This window comes from Ambystoma mexicanum, chromosome 9, assembly GCF_040938575.1.
Source record: "Ambystoma mexicanum isolate Mex_15411 chromosome 9, UKY_AmexF1_1, whole genome shotgun sequence".
Lineage (NCBI taxonomy): Eukaryota > Metazoa > Chordata > Amphibia > Caudata > Ambystomatidae > Ambystoma > Ambystoma mexicanum.
The window spans coordinates 704725213-704741449 of NC_090931.1; the positions used below are offsets into that span (position 1 = coordinate 704725213).

Consider the following 16237-nt stretch of genomic DNA (forward strand, 5'->3'; position numbering starts at 1 on the left):
GTGCGAAGAGGAATTTTACACTCTGCATCATCTGATGAAGTCTACGAGACATCAAAAGCTCATGCATTGTTCCATCTCTGCAAAATATTATCACTTAGTCCACTAAAAGTTATCAAAACCTACATTTTGTGTGATTTTAAACCTAGACTAACAGTGCCAAATGTTTTATTTGGGCTACTATTTGTAGCAAAGACATAGTAACTACCTAACTAGGACATGCTTGCCTAAGAACATATCTAACCTACACTTAAAATTGATGTATGTCAAAAGTCCTACCTCAGAAGGATGCTTATTCCAAAAGAAAACTGGTTTACAGAGGAATATTTTAAGGTAATGGGGTCTTGCATTGTGCAACCCCATTTGGAAGCCTCTTGGTGCTCAACATCGAATAAGCCTTTTTTCCCTCCTCCAGCCAGAACATATGTCTAAATGGACTCTCTATATTGTTTTGTGACAGATCAACCTCTTGTCTAACTCTGGATATGACTAACTTCTATATTATAACTGGGTAATTGTTTTTTATTATACAAACTTATTGAGTTTTAAATTTAACTAAGAATGGTTTAAAACAAGACGTCTATCCCAGACATAACAGGTATCAAGGAAGGGGTAAGGAGTCAAGGGGAGACAGGTATTGCAACATCAAATTCATGACAAGGTGCAATTTTTAAGAAGTTCTTCCATAAAGTCCATTAAAAACATCCTACATCTCTATATAATTATCCATCAGACCCTGTCTTTGATAAGAGACTTTATATAGCTGAAAGGATAGCCAAACTATGAAACCAATTGTCACGGAAAGGCTTAGCACTACTTTTCCCAAAAAATTATATCTGTTTCTTAGCCACTAGAAGAGCTCTGTAAATCCACTTTTACTTTGCACCTGTTGAACCTTGGAATTTCTGGCTAATGATATTTTCTCCTAACCTTTCAAATTTAGCGTCTAGTCTTAACGTCGATACATTTCTCCTTTAACCCTTTAGCTGGTCCATTCATTAACCTTTCCACAATCATAGTGCCCAAAACTGAACACCACCTTCGTAATGCTACCCCTAATAGAGTTTTGTGAACTCATATTGACCACCCTATATCTTTTTATGAGACATTTTCATGCAGGATAAAACGCATACTGCTTTGTAAGATGCAATTTGACATGGTGCACTTAAGCTCAGTTTGCTGTCAATTACTTTACTTCAAAACAGCATCACTATTCACAGGACATTATGTTCTAGAAATCTAGATCCTCAAGCAAAAGCAGCAACCACAAAGACATGTTACCCTTTAGGGACTCATTAAAAATAGTTTTGTTTCCACATCAGACTACAATCAAAGCTATCATATTCTAAAGGTAGGTAAGAAATTCATGGAGGCAACAGTAAAGACAGACACAAGTGATCACAGTTCAAGGGTGTTTATTAAACTGTATATACAGTTTGGAAAAACACCTAATCTAAACCTAAATCTAAGATGGAAGGAAGCTACGACCATCAAATAATAATAAGACAGTCCTAGTGGTGTCTTGTCACATAAAAGGGCCTATACGAAGAAAAACCTATTGCCAATCCTTAAGCTATATACAGCCAATGAGTGTGGGTTAAGGTTCACAGGAAAGAAAGAAGTGTTCACAAATAATAAGTCCGGAGGTAGTGGGGGTCTCCCTTCCCCACGTTTTGAGCACGGGAGAAGGTAGGACTCCGGAGCACAGCACACACTTGAGCTTTCCCAGCATGAGCTAACAGTTCTGCTTTCAACTATCAGGGCCTTTGGTGGTTAAGTCTCTTTTCTACAAAAAAGTCTCTTGCCTACAAGAATCTGAGGTGTTCGGAAAACAAACAAAAGTTTGCTTCTGCTTGCAGATAGGGTGATGCCTTTTAACCCCTGCATCCCCCTCTTCTGGGCGCAGATCCCCAGAAAGTTATTTTCGATATTGGGACCTTTGGATTTTTTCAATATGTTGCTTCCAAGGGCCTGATCTATTAAAAATAGCAAAAATAAAAGTTATTTTACTTGTTTTTAGAGTGATGGTTCTTCAACTTTGGGTCCCCCTCTTCCGTGCTCAGACCCCTCTCGAATGTCAGCCTCGACACAATTTCATCTGTGCAAGTCACAAATCTTAATACATTTTTAAACAGTTCACTGTGGACATCCCTCTGCCGGGTTCACTCTTGTTAACACACTGTATATTGGGACTTCAGTCTATCAGCATCCCTCCATCGGGTTCACTCTTGCCAACTTTTGCAATTCACAAAATGTGGGATTCACTTCCATTAGCTTCACCTTCACTTGCCGGTCAAAGACTTCCGACTGTACGGAGGATTTTGCTAGACCCCCGTATGACCACTTTGACACAAGTCTCTTGCCCTGTTCCCAAGGCTTTCTGTTAACGATAGTTTCAAACATAGGGTATTCGCCCAGAGTTTCTCAAGCAAGCACCTGCGTGGTGCCCGACTCCCCGCTAGCAGGCTTTCCCCGCTCATATCAAAATAACAGTTCTTTGGATTTCCTTCAATTAGCCGTGGTTGCTACTTTAGTTCAAACAAAGTTCAGTTTCTTATCGGTTCTCCTCTTGACCTTCCGGCTGTGATGAACCGCTCGGCTTTTCTATTCTCTGGAGTCAAGGCCGGTACCATGATGTCAAGAGTCTCCCCTCGGCTTTGTTATCAGTGGACGAGGGCCATGTCTACTGTTGACATCTGCGGCAACACATGCTGGCTATTGTTTGCGGTCTTACGTTTCCTTTTGTGGAGGTTTCACTGGCCTGGCTTGGAAAGGGCAAGGTCACTTCTCTCCTTGTCACCCTCTCGGTTCGCGCCATCTTTCTCCTTCTCTTGAACTGCCGTGCTGAGTGAGCTCTCTCATCATACAGTCTGCCTTGCTCGTATTGTGCCATCATACTCCACCTTTTATCTCTGTGGGGAAGGGAAAGGGCCGTCAGGCGAGTGTGATTCTGGTCAGTTGCCTGACTTTGCCTGACCCAGGTGTTGGGACATATCCGGTAAATGGTTGTGGCGTTTGTCCATCGTCTTTCACGATGGGTGAAAGTGTTCATGTTGAAAAAGGGGCAGGGGTCATAGTGTTTGAGTATGCTACAGGGTAGAACGAGGAAAAGGTGTTATATGTAAACTCAGAAGGGTGAGATTGGTAGAGTTTGGGAGACCAACGGGATTATGATCATGAAATGAATAGGGGTGATTGTGGGAGTGGTAGTGTTTTGTCATGGTGTTTGGGAAAGAATAATCAGAGGGAAGTAGAGAAGAACGATGGAAAGTATTTGGATAGAAAATAGAAAAACAGGGATTGGGGGAGAGATAATTTCTGGGTGTAACAGGGTTTGGGATCCTAGGAGATTGGTTATAGACGAATGGGTCATTGGATCTGGGCAGGAGAGATTCAATGGGAGGAAAGGAGCTAGATGTCGCACAGCCCATAAAGGCCTAAGGGATCTCGCCTTCCTCTCTTTCTTCCTCGCTATAATACAGCGTCTCACCTGGGGCATTTCCTCGAGCATAATCCTGGGCTCCCCCCATCCAGGTGATCCTCTTTAGCTCATCTGCCCTTAGAGTTGAAGTCTGAGAGCATCGGTCCTTCCCAGGCCACCTGAATAAGGGATTCTTGAGATCGGCTTGGGGGAATACCCTCAAGGTTTCTCACAGGTATAACAAAAAAAGAGCATAACTTGTGTGTTGTGTGTGGAGTGATCACAAACAATTACATCGTTTTAATGTGCATTGGTTATACGTATTTGTTTGCTTACAATAATTATTTTTGTGATTGAGCCTCAAGGCACGCAAAGGCTACATGCCAAGAAGTGACAAGCATTAACATGTTTGAAGGAAGCTTCACAGACACTTTTTTCCAGCTATTACAATCACACACAAAGGGAGTAGAATCATTTGCTAGCCAGGCCAGGATATCCTTTGATGCTCACGTCAAATTGTATGGCAGTATCACAATCATATAGCGAGCATTGCTGTCAAAAGTCTATGCATTTACACCATTTCAAAGTCGGTCATCAAACAGCCAGGTACTCACACCACTACCACGCCCAAGTGTTGTGAGCAGAGCGGAGAATGGATATACCACGATGCTCACCCAGCACAAAAAAGGCCATATTCACTAATAGCTAGTTATCAAAACTGTGTTTTTATGTTTAATCAGCTTTATTCAAAATCAGAAAGTGAACAACAAAACATTTAAGTAATAGCATATAATAGTTTCAACAATATGGTTAAAGATGGGTGGCAAAAAATGAGGTCAAACTAGCATACCCTTAATAAGAATGAGAATACACTAGTGCCTTTGAACAAGAGTAATTGGAAATACAAAATCAATCTGTAGAGAAGATAAAATGAGCGTTCACTGATATATGATTGATTTGTATAGCGAGAGGAAAATGATTGATCATAGGACTCATTGGGGGACAAACAAGAGACAGAACGATACAGTAAGGCGGGTAGGGAAGGAGGGCACCTTTTATTGAATACATTTGCTGATCAATATGCATATATGTAACATATTCACAACATTGGTAGAAATAGGTGCACATTAGACAAGGAGAAATCAATTCATGAACCATGCACGGTCATATTTTAAAAATCTAGGTAGTCAATAAATGGATCCCATTTCATATTTTATTTGGGCATAGTATCAAGGTAGGTGGCCATGCAATGTTCGATTCTGTGTAAATAGCAGATGTTGTTACACCAACCCTGAGGCCTATGGGTTAGTGGCGCAATACAAGAATGCAGATATACAGAACCCTTAATAAATCTGTTTTGAAAATGTTTCCAGTTGGCAGTTATAAGCTTGATGGCAGTGGCAATAAAAAGAGGTTCCTACTGCCGAAACGCGTAAGATTCAACACAAGGGGACACAACCCTGCCACAATTGTCAACACTGTTGTAACATTATACTAGGCAATACCATCACACACCCCCATTCAGGGAAACCCATCTGGCTTAAGCATTCTTGTACATGCAAATCATCGAATGTAGTGTATGCACCGATGTGCCCTTGTGGTTACTACTACGTGGGCATGACCATGAGGAAAGTCAAGACAAGGTGGACTGAGCACAAGTCAAATATTTGCACAAAAAGTTTGAAGTCACCTGTAGCCATGCATTTTGTAGAGGCAAAACAATTAGGGCATCATCACGAGTTTGCCGGTAACCCTTAAATCCGGCGGTAACGCTATCAGCGCCGGATTTAAGGGTCCGCCGGATCACGAGTACAAATACCGCTGGCGCTATTACAGCCAGCGCAAGTACAGTCGGCTGTAAAAGCGCCGGCTGTAAAAGCGCCAGTATCCATTTGCGCTAGTACAGAACAATCACGAATCTGGCGTAGGCGCTATTAGCGCCATAAAATCCGCCGAAAATACCCCTAGCCAAATGCTGGAGGTAGAAGAACACAGGACACAGCAATAAGGGCCCAGGTGCAAATCAGAGGCCAACAAAGGACCCACCCATGCACAACACACACTTTCAAACACCATGCTGCCATTTGGAGCCGGGAGCCTTGATGTGGACATGTACCTGCTGTGCCTGGAGCTACAGAGGCCAGCCAACCAGGCCAGGGCCCCGGGAACGCAGGGGGTGGCGGGATGAGGAGAGCAGCACCAGCAAGGCAGCCAGCCATGCCCAGGGTCAGGCCAACACCCTGGGCCCTGACTGAAGGGCAGTTGGTGACTGAGTATAGGCTGGACAGGGCAACCATCACCCAGTTGCTGGACACAATCCAGGCTGAAATCGGCAGCCGTATAGCTATCAGGACTGCAGTGCCCCCACTCGTGAAGCTTGTGCCCGTGCTACAATACCTCGGGACTGGCAGCTACCAACACACTGTTGCCATGATGCATGGCATGGCCCAGTCCACCTTTAGTGCCATGCTGGGACAGGTGCTGGATGCACTGCTGCTCCATGTGAATGAGCACATTACATTGCCAGCCACACAGGCAAACCAGCTGATGGGTCAATTCCATGCCATTGCCCAAGTCCTGAATGTCATAGCAGCCCTGGATTACACACATGTAGCACTAGTACCACCACAGGCGCATGAGGCAGGCTACGGAAACCGTAAATATTACCATTCCATGAATGTGCAGATGACATGAAGCCCTGACCTCACCATCAGCCACTGCTGTACCCGCTTTCCAGGATCCACCCACGACTCCATGGTCCTGCACAACAGTACCCTGCCAGCGTACATGAAATCCCTGCATGCCAGCAGGAGACATAGGCAGCACCAGCACTGCAACATTACCATGCATGTACCTCGCACGAGAACACTTGGACATGTTCAACACTGCAGAAAAAACCCAGTCTGAATGGCAAAGCCATGTGCCAGCACAGTCACATATGGAAGGCCAACTACCACAAAGCCTCCTGTATGTCGCTGTTTTGCTTCTCACCCTGACAGCAGAGACATCCCACCCTGGCCACCCGACAGTCATGCTAAAGGTGCGCGAAGGTAGGCACATCCACAAAAGCACTACACACAACTAGTTTGATACACGACAATGTACATCCCAGAAACACTGACCCCTGATTGTCCAATCACATGCCTGGAGAACAGTACATAATTGTCCCAATCAGCAAACGCAAAAGCAGCCAAAGGGATTGCCAATGACACAAGGGCTAACAACATGTTTCATGCACAAGCAGATTGAAAGGTCCCCTCCTCCAGTGAGTAGGGACAGAGTACTGTTCCATATAGCAACAGGGGTGTTGCAAGTAGTAAGTACTCCATTGAATCAATGTTGCCCCTAGCACAGCAGACACCACAATGTAAGTGACCATGTGATAACTAGCCCACATGTAACACATGAGTGTGATGCACATTACAACTCACATATACATTGATAAAGAGCTGCATGGCAACCTCACACCATGCATGTCCCTGAAGGCAAAGGGTGGATGCCAGCATTGCAATAAAATAGCATGACCTCTTCAACATAAACGTGATCCTGCTGCCAATGTCACTGATGACTGAGCCTTGTGCACCCACTGAACCAACCTTGTCCTTATACCTGCATTCTCTCCCCTGCAGGTGATTCTGGATATCCCCCGTACACATGGCTGATGACCTCTGTGCCTCATCCACACACTGCAGCTGAGCGGGCATACAACATTGCCCATGGACGTACAAGCATCTGCTTGGATAGGGCATTTTGACTGCTGAAGGCATGCTTCCAGTGCCTAGACCGTACGGGAGGGGCATTGATTTATGATCCTGATAAATTTGGCAAAATCGTACTCACATGTTCCATGCTGCACAACATTTGCTGTCGCAGGAATGTGCCACTGCCCCGCGATGCTGATATGCGGCCACCTGAGGATGGAAGTGAAGATGATGATGTGCCAGAAGGTGTTGCACGTGCACACAGGAATAGGGTGAGGGCGGGGAGGTTGGCCAGACAGGGCTTGATTGAGAATTATTTTTGATACAGGTGATGGCTATATTTTACACATATCACTTGAACTTTAAGGAGCACTTTATCACAATCATGTCTGTCAATGCTTTGTATGAATTTTGAACGTTATTTATTTAATGAATGACAATCCCCCCGCCCCCCAGTGAACACCCAGCACAAAATCACCCCCTCCCCCCAGTTAACTCCCCACAACAGTGCAGGTAGGTGCATGTTCTCAGGGCACCCACAACAATGCCATGTCCATCCATGATGGTCGCGGGTGCACTCCTGGCCCCTCTGGTGTGTGGGATCTCAGGTGGTGCAACGAACGGCACCTAGGTGAAGGGTCAAGGGATTCCTCCGTGGGTGTTGTGGAGGTTGATGGGACTGACCCAGTGACCTGTAGTTGCTGGCGGAAAAGGTTGTTTGATTCCCTTATCTGCTAAGCTAGTGCAGATACTGCCTCGCACAACTCCCATACCCTTTGGCCGAAACCTGTCAGGGCTGAGGTGCATTGCTCCACCACTCTCCGGGTGCGCGCGTTGTCTCGGGCCAAGTACTTGCAGCCATGCCGTAAGGATCCGCTGATGGCCTTGATGTGCCGGCTGTGCACTTTGGCCATGGACTGCACTTTTGCCTGTCTGGCCTCAATTATGTCCAGACGTCCCATCACAGCTGCTCCTGTAACGAAAGGTACCCCTGGTGCGGTGGGTACCGGCTGACAGCTGTGCGCTGCTGGGGGGGGGCTTTCATGTGGACGTGTTGGCAGCTTGGATGGGGCTGCTGTGGTCCGAGTGCCGGTATTCTGGGGTGCCATATGATGGTTTGTCAACATCAGGCTCTGGCGTGCCGAACCTACGCACATGCACACGTGGGGTTTGTGCTCCTTGTGAGACTGGCCCTGGGCTCCCCTGTGGTGTGGCCATCCCTTCGGTGTCGCTGCATCTGGGGGAATGCAACAGTCCTGCCTGAAGCGCAGCTGGAGGTGTCTGTCCCTCATCAGGCCCTGACCCACAGGTGACTCCCTCTGCATCGAGAGTCTGCATGATGGGTTGGGCTGAGGTAGGCGCTGACACCCTGTGGCCATGTGGGTGCTGCAGCCGTCTGGTTGGGCTGCGGTGTGATGATGTGGGATGGGTCCGGCGTCGGTTTGCTTCTTGGCGGGCCCTTTGCGGGGTGGTGGTGCTGGTCGAGGTGCACTGCCTTGGGTGCTGTGATGAAGTGGCCTCCTCACCGTCATCGTCATCATCATCATCCTGTGTCGATCGCTGTGTGCCTGTGGGGTACATAGGGTGTGGATTGAGTTTAGGGCAGCCTACATTAGTATCATGCAGTTCATGGCACCAAGTGGGATTGTAGGCAGTAGCAATTATGCATGGCACTTGCATTGTGTTCAATCCCCATGTCGTGATTGGTGGAATGTGTCAGTGTGGAGGAACATTGCACGGAAATGTTTGTGTGTCACATGCCTGATGGGGATGCACCATGCACACGATCCTGGGGGTTTATTCATGCACACTCACACTCTACGTAGCTGTGGCATGGCAATGGATGTCTGTCCCCTGGCCCTTGTATTGATGCAGTGCACGTACAGGGGAGTCTAGGGGCACTACGGTTCGGTGGTTCAAAGGCTCAGTTATGGGTGTCCTCACACACATTTCATGCACATTCATTCACTCAGGGTCTGCATGTGTGGTCTTTTCAGATGCATGCATTTGGGGGTGGGGGGACTCACCTGCAGCTGGCTGGATACCAGTGCCAGCCTCCGCTCCACCAACTCCCTCTATGGTGCCCATGTCAATAAGCGCGGCCATCTCCTCCCAGGGCGTGAGCTCGGGTGGTGGTGGCCCTCCTCCAGTGCCCCTGCTTGCACTCCTGTGCTGTGAGACTATGCTGCGTACTCTGACACGCAAGTCATTGAGGCGCTTGCAACAGTCCTCCCCATCCCGGGGCACGTGCCCCACTGCAGACACCTTCTGGCTGATGTCCCGCCAGATCTGTGCACAAAACTGCCTGCTTGTCTTGCGCTGCTGTAATTCATTGTGGTGTGTCTCTGCTTCCTCCACAAGTACGCCCAGCTCCTGGTCACTGAATTTGGGTTTCCTAACCCTGTCCAGGGCTGACTTGCCAGTAGTGCGCTCCTGTGACATATTTCACTCTTCACGGGGGTGGATGGCTTGCAGGGGCTGTGATATCCGACGGATTGTGATTTCCAAAATGGCCACCGCTTTATTCCCGTTCCGGCGTTGACGCGTTTCCCGCGCGCTTATGGCGCACGCAAATAGCGCAGGATGGCAGAAGCGCACAGTGCGCTGGATTTAGGGTTCTTGGGCCATTTTTACGTCGAGCGCTATTTGCGCTAACGCCATGTCCCTGTGCGCATGCACGCATACTCGTGATCTGGCGGACTATCCGCCGGGGGACTTGGCGTTAGCGCTAATAGCGCTTGACGGGAAAACCGCTGGATTACCGCCCAACTCGTGATGAGGCCCTTAGTCTCCCAATTGAAATGTATTATCTTGGAACATATCAAATTAGGCAACGGGGGGGGGGGGGCTATGTCCACAAAAGATTATTACAAAGGGAAATTTTATGGATTGATCTTCTTCACTCTCTTAGTCCGAGGGGCATGAACTGTGATTTTGACTTAATGTTCTTTGTATAATCCGTTTCATCTACGAGGTGTCAAAATGAAGATCTGAAACACTAGACTGTGAGTAGGGGTATACCTACGTGAATGAGTTAAGAATGAGACAATGAACCTGTGTGGAATAGACCCCAGTGATATAGACTGTGGGCGGGACGGCACCCGAGAGAGTAGGTACAGCTGTGTCCAGAAACTAATCTACTTGGGGCTGATGGTCCTTACCGTAGAAATGCCAAACACAGAGATGTAGCACCACTCTTCGGAGTAGGCTTCACGTAGGGATAGGTTAGTTTAATCAAAAATCTTCCAATTTACAGTGTGAATCGAACCCGGCACATGTGATTCTGCCCGCAGCCCTAGGCCCTCTTCCCTAATTGTTACTTCCTGTACTAGATTGTTTATTTAATTTATCACATGGCCATGTGGCCTCACAATATTCCCCTTTTACTAGAAACAGGAGTAGGGCACCCCGCAGAATTTGTTCTGAGTCTTGGCCCTACTTCTTGCTCGCATTGATTCCTTTTACCATTCCTTTAAAGTAGCCAGCCCTGAGCATACAGCCTTGAGTACCTGAAGAAACAGCATGTCTTAGACAAATAGTGCAAGTTTTATAACTCATAGTGTTCATACAAGTTGTGGACATCTGCAGTAATCTCTCTATGTATATTTATGCATACTTCCTTTTTATATATAGACATTAATCCTCTGATTTATATGCTTAACAGTTAAGTAATTTACTGATAGGCAGAGCTGCCGCACTTATTTGCTGTACGACTACGAACAGGCTTTACAGCCCGAGTCCCACACCAAGATGATGTCTATGCAACGTGGCACCGGCACATGTGCGCGCCGGTGCCATGGTTACTATATACACAGTGAGGGATCGGGCAGCGCGTTATGTAGACGGCTGGCTCTGATCCCTCGCTGTGTTCCCATAGTAAGTGTACTCTCCAGACATGGGGATCGATATTCATATTATGGCAGTAGCCACGCTGACCTACAGCCTTCAGCACCACATGCTGTTGCAACTCTTGATTTTACGTACGCCTTTCACTCTTTCAGTAATGTTTTGTTCCACGCTGTTTGGAACACCGCGCATCCACACTTTGGTGCATGGTTTACTGTTAACTAGGTTTTCTGAGAATAATATACACAGGATTATAATGGATATGGCCTAACGGCCTCAAAGCAATATACTTTTGGTTTCTTATATTCCACGCGCTCATTACACTGCGCCCACGTAGAAGATCACATAACATTTATCTAGTCCCTTTGCACTCGGATTAGACTAAAGGCAACCCAGCAAGCCATATGAGGACCGGTTATAGCCGATACCTACATTTAACGCTTAGGTACTAACACCATGATTTTCTGAACCCTAACTAGAGAATAAATGGTTCCAGCGGCTGGACTGCATACCTACTGCCCGGCAATTGATGACTCCACTCAAGTCGGGTGAGTCATTTATTGTCCCATGACATAGCACTCTATTTCCCGTAAAAGAGCTTTATTTATGCATAGTGACACATTTTTCTTGTTAAACAGGCAGGATTCCACTACCCCCTCTAGCCCTAAATCGTAGGGATTGAAGGTCAGTACTCTTTAGACCATTGAATGCTCTTGCATTGAACTATTCAGGAATGATTGGACTAAGTGAGTCTACTTGTTATCCTTTAGGTGAACACGAGAATAGGAAGGTTACACCATGGAATATTGTGAAAAAATTAGCTCCCAGGCCCTGAAGATGGATTGATTATAATCTGAAATGCGTCAGCAGTTTTGTATCTAAGAGGAGCCCACTGGACAATCTTAGCTAATAGCTATATGCCACAGAACCAAGTTGTGTGATAAATATGTAACACAAACCTCAGTTGATGAATTACGTTGATGTATTCTGATTTATGTTGATTGAATTGTTCTCATGTATTCTGAATTATATTGATTGATTTTGTGTAAGGATTTTACATATATGAACATAAATCTTGATATTAATTATCGAAGAACAACCATTTTTGTCTTACTTTCCGCTGTTTGGATATTATTGACAAATTATGCTTATAAAAATTGTTTCTCATCATGTAATGTGACAGTTACAAAAATATGAATTTTCGAATCATTTACTAAACTGGTCTATAAGGAGATGCCCTATGTGGGTATTTTCCACCTCTAGATCTTAATACATTTGGGACTATAAGTCCCACGAGGAGTGCATTTTAGGGTTACTGATTGGCAACAACCGGTTGTGTTTTGAGTGGCAATAAAAAGGTCATATAAAATAGGGGGTGGGAGTGGTCCACCATGTGGGATAGCCATACTACCAAGGAAAACATTAGCAAAACAGAGAGGGATGTCAACTTTAAAATAGCTTTCAAGAATTTGCAATCTTCCTGCCACATCTTAAAAACATAAGGACATTCATAAAACATGTGGAAATAAGAGCCTGGGGTATCTCCACACGACCAACAGTTCCCATCTGAATCCCTTTTAGACTTTGTCAATTTAAGAGGGGTAATAAAGGCTCTGTGCATAAAAAAGAGAAGATTTGGTGTAACATTGGCAGAGGTGGAGATGCACTTGATCCTAGTCCATAGTTGAACCCATGTGATGTCATCGAAGACTTGATTACAATCCATCTCCCACTGGGATTGAACCAGCCACTTGATATAGGAGAGTCCATATTAGTAAGCAATGTGTAAAGGTTGGCAGCTCTGACATCTGTGTCCGTAGTCAATAATAGTCTGGATGTATCAGGTGTGAGAAAGTTGGTAGAGTGTGTTTGAAGGCTGTCAAGACAAGAATTTACCAAATTGTTATAAAAGGTTAAGTCTGAGACTGGTAAGGAGAAGGAGCGTCTGAGGTCTTGAAATTATGTGCTAGTATGTTTTTGTACAATTTGATAAATTAATCTGATGCTGTTTATAAGCCAGGACTTAGGATACATTGCTCTGCAATTTATAGTAATGGACCGGTTGTGCCATAAATATGGTGATAGTTCTAGGGACTGGGATTTGATTGATGGGAAAAGGAAGATTCTTAGGGCAGATCTAGAGGCTTTGATAGGGTCGGAATATGTGGCATCAGAGTGGCAGAAAAAAATAGAATAGGTCAGTGATTTCACATAGAATAGGTCAGTGATTTCACCAGGGTAAACTAACTGTTTCTCAAATTTGCACCAGGAAGGGATTTCACCAGATTCAGACTTAGAAACTAGCAACAGGTTTGCTTAAGAAGGAAAGCATTGTGGTATGTTTTTAAAGTCTGGAAATCTGACAACTCCATTTTCAAAAAGAGTTTTAAGTTAGTTAATAGCAATTCTCTTACATTTACCCTTTCCCCATAGGAAATTAAATAAGATTGAGTTGATGGACTTAAAAAACGTAGGGCCCGATTCATGGAATAAATCTGCGCCGAAAACGGGGCGCATGCATGCAATACGCATGCAAGCGCCGTTTTCCGATTCATGGAACACATTGCGTGTGGCTTACCTGAGACCTACATTGAATCCGCAAGGGTCCAACACGTCACTGCGACACCACGAACGTCTTGCGCGAGATGCACAGTCGAGGCGCACACCATCCAGCGCACACACCTAAAAAGGGGGCGGAACACGTGGAATGGGGAACAACAAGCGTAAATGTGGGCGTTACGTGGGAAGTACCACAGTAGAATACTCACAAGGCCCACACACGCTAACAACACGTATTAATGGAATTGAACAGGGCTCCCCTGAGCATGCAAAAAGACATGCTAATCTGGAAACACGTCTGCCAATTGAAAGCAGGAGTAAGTGTCACTGCGCACCTAAAACAATGCATAAAAAGCATGCACGAACACAAACGCGTGTATACAGCTACCATGAATGTACCATTCCTCGCAGCAGTGATCGTGGAACCTCGCAGGAGGAGGAGGAGGAGGAGGAGGATAGCCAGGCCCTACATTTTTTTTATCCAGGACTGGCCTTTTTGGGATGCCTAATGACCAGGTCTATGGCAGGTATAGGTTTCCACCTCATATCATCCTAGACTTGGTCACTGAGTGGGAGGATGACCTCACATCACACACACTATGCTCCCAAGCACTGAGCCCCTTGGAAAAAATGCTCAATGTACTGCATTTTTTGGCCACTGGGTCATTTCAGCAGACAACTGCCATAGTTGGGGGTGTTTCACAGGCCACGCAGTCACACTGCCTACACCAGGTTTTGGCAATCATGACTGCACACCCCTCAGTCCGCAGGCAGATATACATGCCCAGAACACCCACAGAAAGGCAGGCTATGGTCCAGGACTTTTATGAGGTGGCACACTTCCCAAAGTGCTTGGTGCCATTGATTGCACCCATGTGGCCCTAAGTCCACCTAGGGCCACAGAGCACATCTATCCCAATCGCATGCACTGGCATTCCATCAACATGCAGGTTGTATGTAATGCCAAGGGAAACATTACCTCTGTATATGCCAACTATCCAGGGTCCAGCCATGATAGTTTTATATTCAGAATATCACCCTTACACCGGGACCTGGAAGCTGGGAGGCATGGCAACACATGGCTCATTGGTGAGTATAAATGCCTGTGCACATGCATGCATGTTAGACACAGACAGATAGACAAAGCCAACTAATGACAACCATTCTCACCTCCCCAGAGGACAGTGCCTACCCTCTGAGCAGCTACATGATGACGCCGATACAGAACCCCACCACACCACCCCTGGTAAGATACAACGCAGCCCATATTGCAACTAGGGCCATAGTGGAGCGCACATTCGGAGTGCTAAAGTCACGCTTCCGCTCCCTTGACCACTCTGGTGGACAGCTACTATATGCACCACCAGTAGTGTGCAAGATCATTGTGGCAGCATGTGTCCTGGACAACGTTGCAACATTGCGTGGCGTACCGGTGGAAATGGTGGTGCTCCCACATCCCCAACCACATGCACGGCCGCTGCGCATGGGAGGAGAAGGGCACATGGTGAGGCAGCCCGTACCTAGCTTGTGGTGCAATTTTTCACCTAAAATCCCACCCCTGTGGAGTGCACACAGGCATGGAACATTCCAGGTGTCAATGATGACAAAGGGACAATCAACTGTCCCAACCTTACCACCCTGAGAATGTGTCCTTTGAAGTGCTACATTGTGTGCATCTCTAGCTACTTAAACTAACCCAATCCTGTGTGAACAAAAGGCACACCTTGAAGATGCAGTATGCCATTAACCCCATGGAAAACAGCACATCTAAATCCTGGTATGTCACCTAAACCCTCCCAAACTTCATGTCACCCGGTTGCCACACCATGCCATGGTATGCAATGTCAAAAGTGACAAATAAATGGCCAACACATGTCACTAGGTCAGAAATAACTCACTCTGACAGATCAAAATGAAACCGCACACAGGAACATCCATCTTCCAGCATAACATATCAACACAGGACCCAACAGGGATAATGTCAGACAGTGACCAATCACAATAGCCCAAGTGTCTCAAAGCTACCACATGGACTCCTTCTATCTTGAGTGTGTCTCTGCTAGCTAAAGGGGGCAGGGTAACGCATACAGCAGGAAGGGCATCAATAATGGAGACAGTCAAGGTAATACATGAAGATGTAACATGAAAAAATGCACATTAACCAATGTCCAAAAAAAAGGTATGCTAACCATGCACTGGACAAACAATCATGTATACACAGGTTGGACTTCAGGCTGACCACAGAACTGATGGAAGGCCAATGCCTCTGTGTAAGTTACTTTCACACGATGCCCTCCTTGCAAAGGGGAAGCAGGAATGGCATATGTGTCTGGACCCTAAGGCACAAACAAGGAGTGTACCAACATGAGACAAGCCTGTATGGGCCCAGCCTGAACACACAGTGGATGACTTTGGATGCCACACAAAGCAACACACTGTCACATGAATGCACAATAGACCAATACAAAATAATAATTGCCGCGGTGGACCGGAGGGGGGACGTTTGCTGGGGAGTTTGCACCCAGGAGGGGTGTGGATGTTGAGATTAAAAAACCTAAAAAAATAAAACCCTCCATGAGATGTCGATTTTGTCGTCACCATCTGGTGTAGCATTAGGGGGTGTGCGTGGTAAAGGAGGCTGACCACGTATAGCCCTGGTCTGCTCCTCCATGGCAGCGAGCATGCTGGCCTGAAAGGTTTGATTCTGCATCAT

General features: G+C 46.2%; 1 protein-coding gene across 3 annotated transcripts in view; it reads right to left on the reverse strand.

Annotated features, from left to right (window-relative positions):
- The window catches only part of PLEKHM3 (pleckstrin homology domain containing M3), a 1064501-nt gene that overhangs the window by 592212 nt on the left and 456052 nt on the right, over nt 1–16237 (reverse strand). The gene's annotated exons all lie outside the window — the stretch shown is intronic.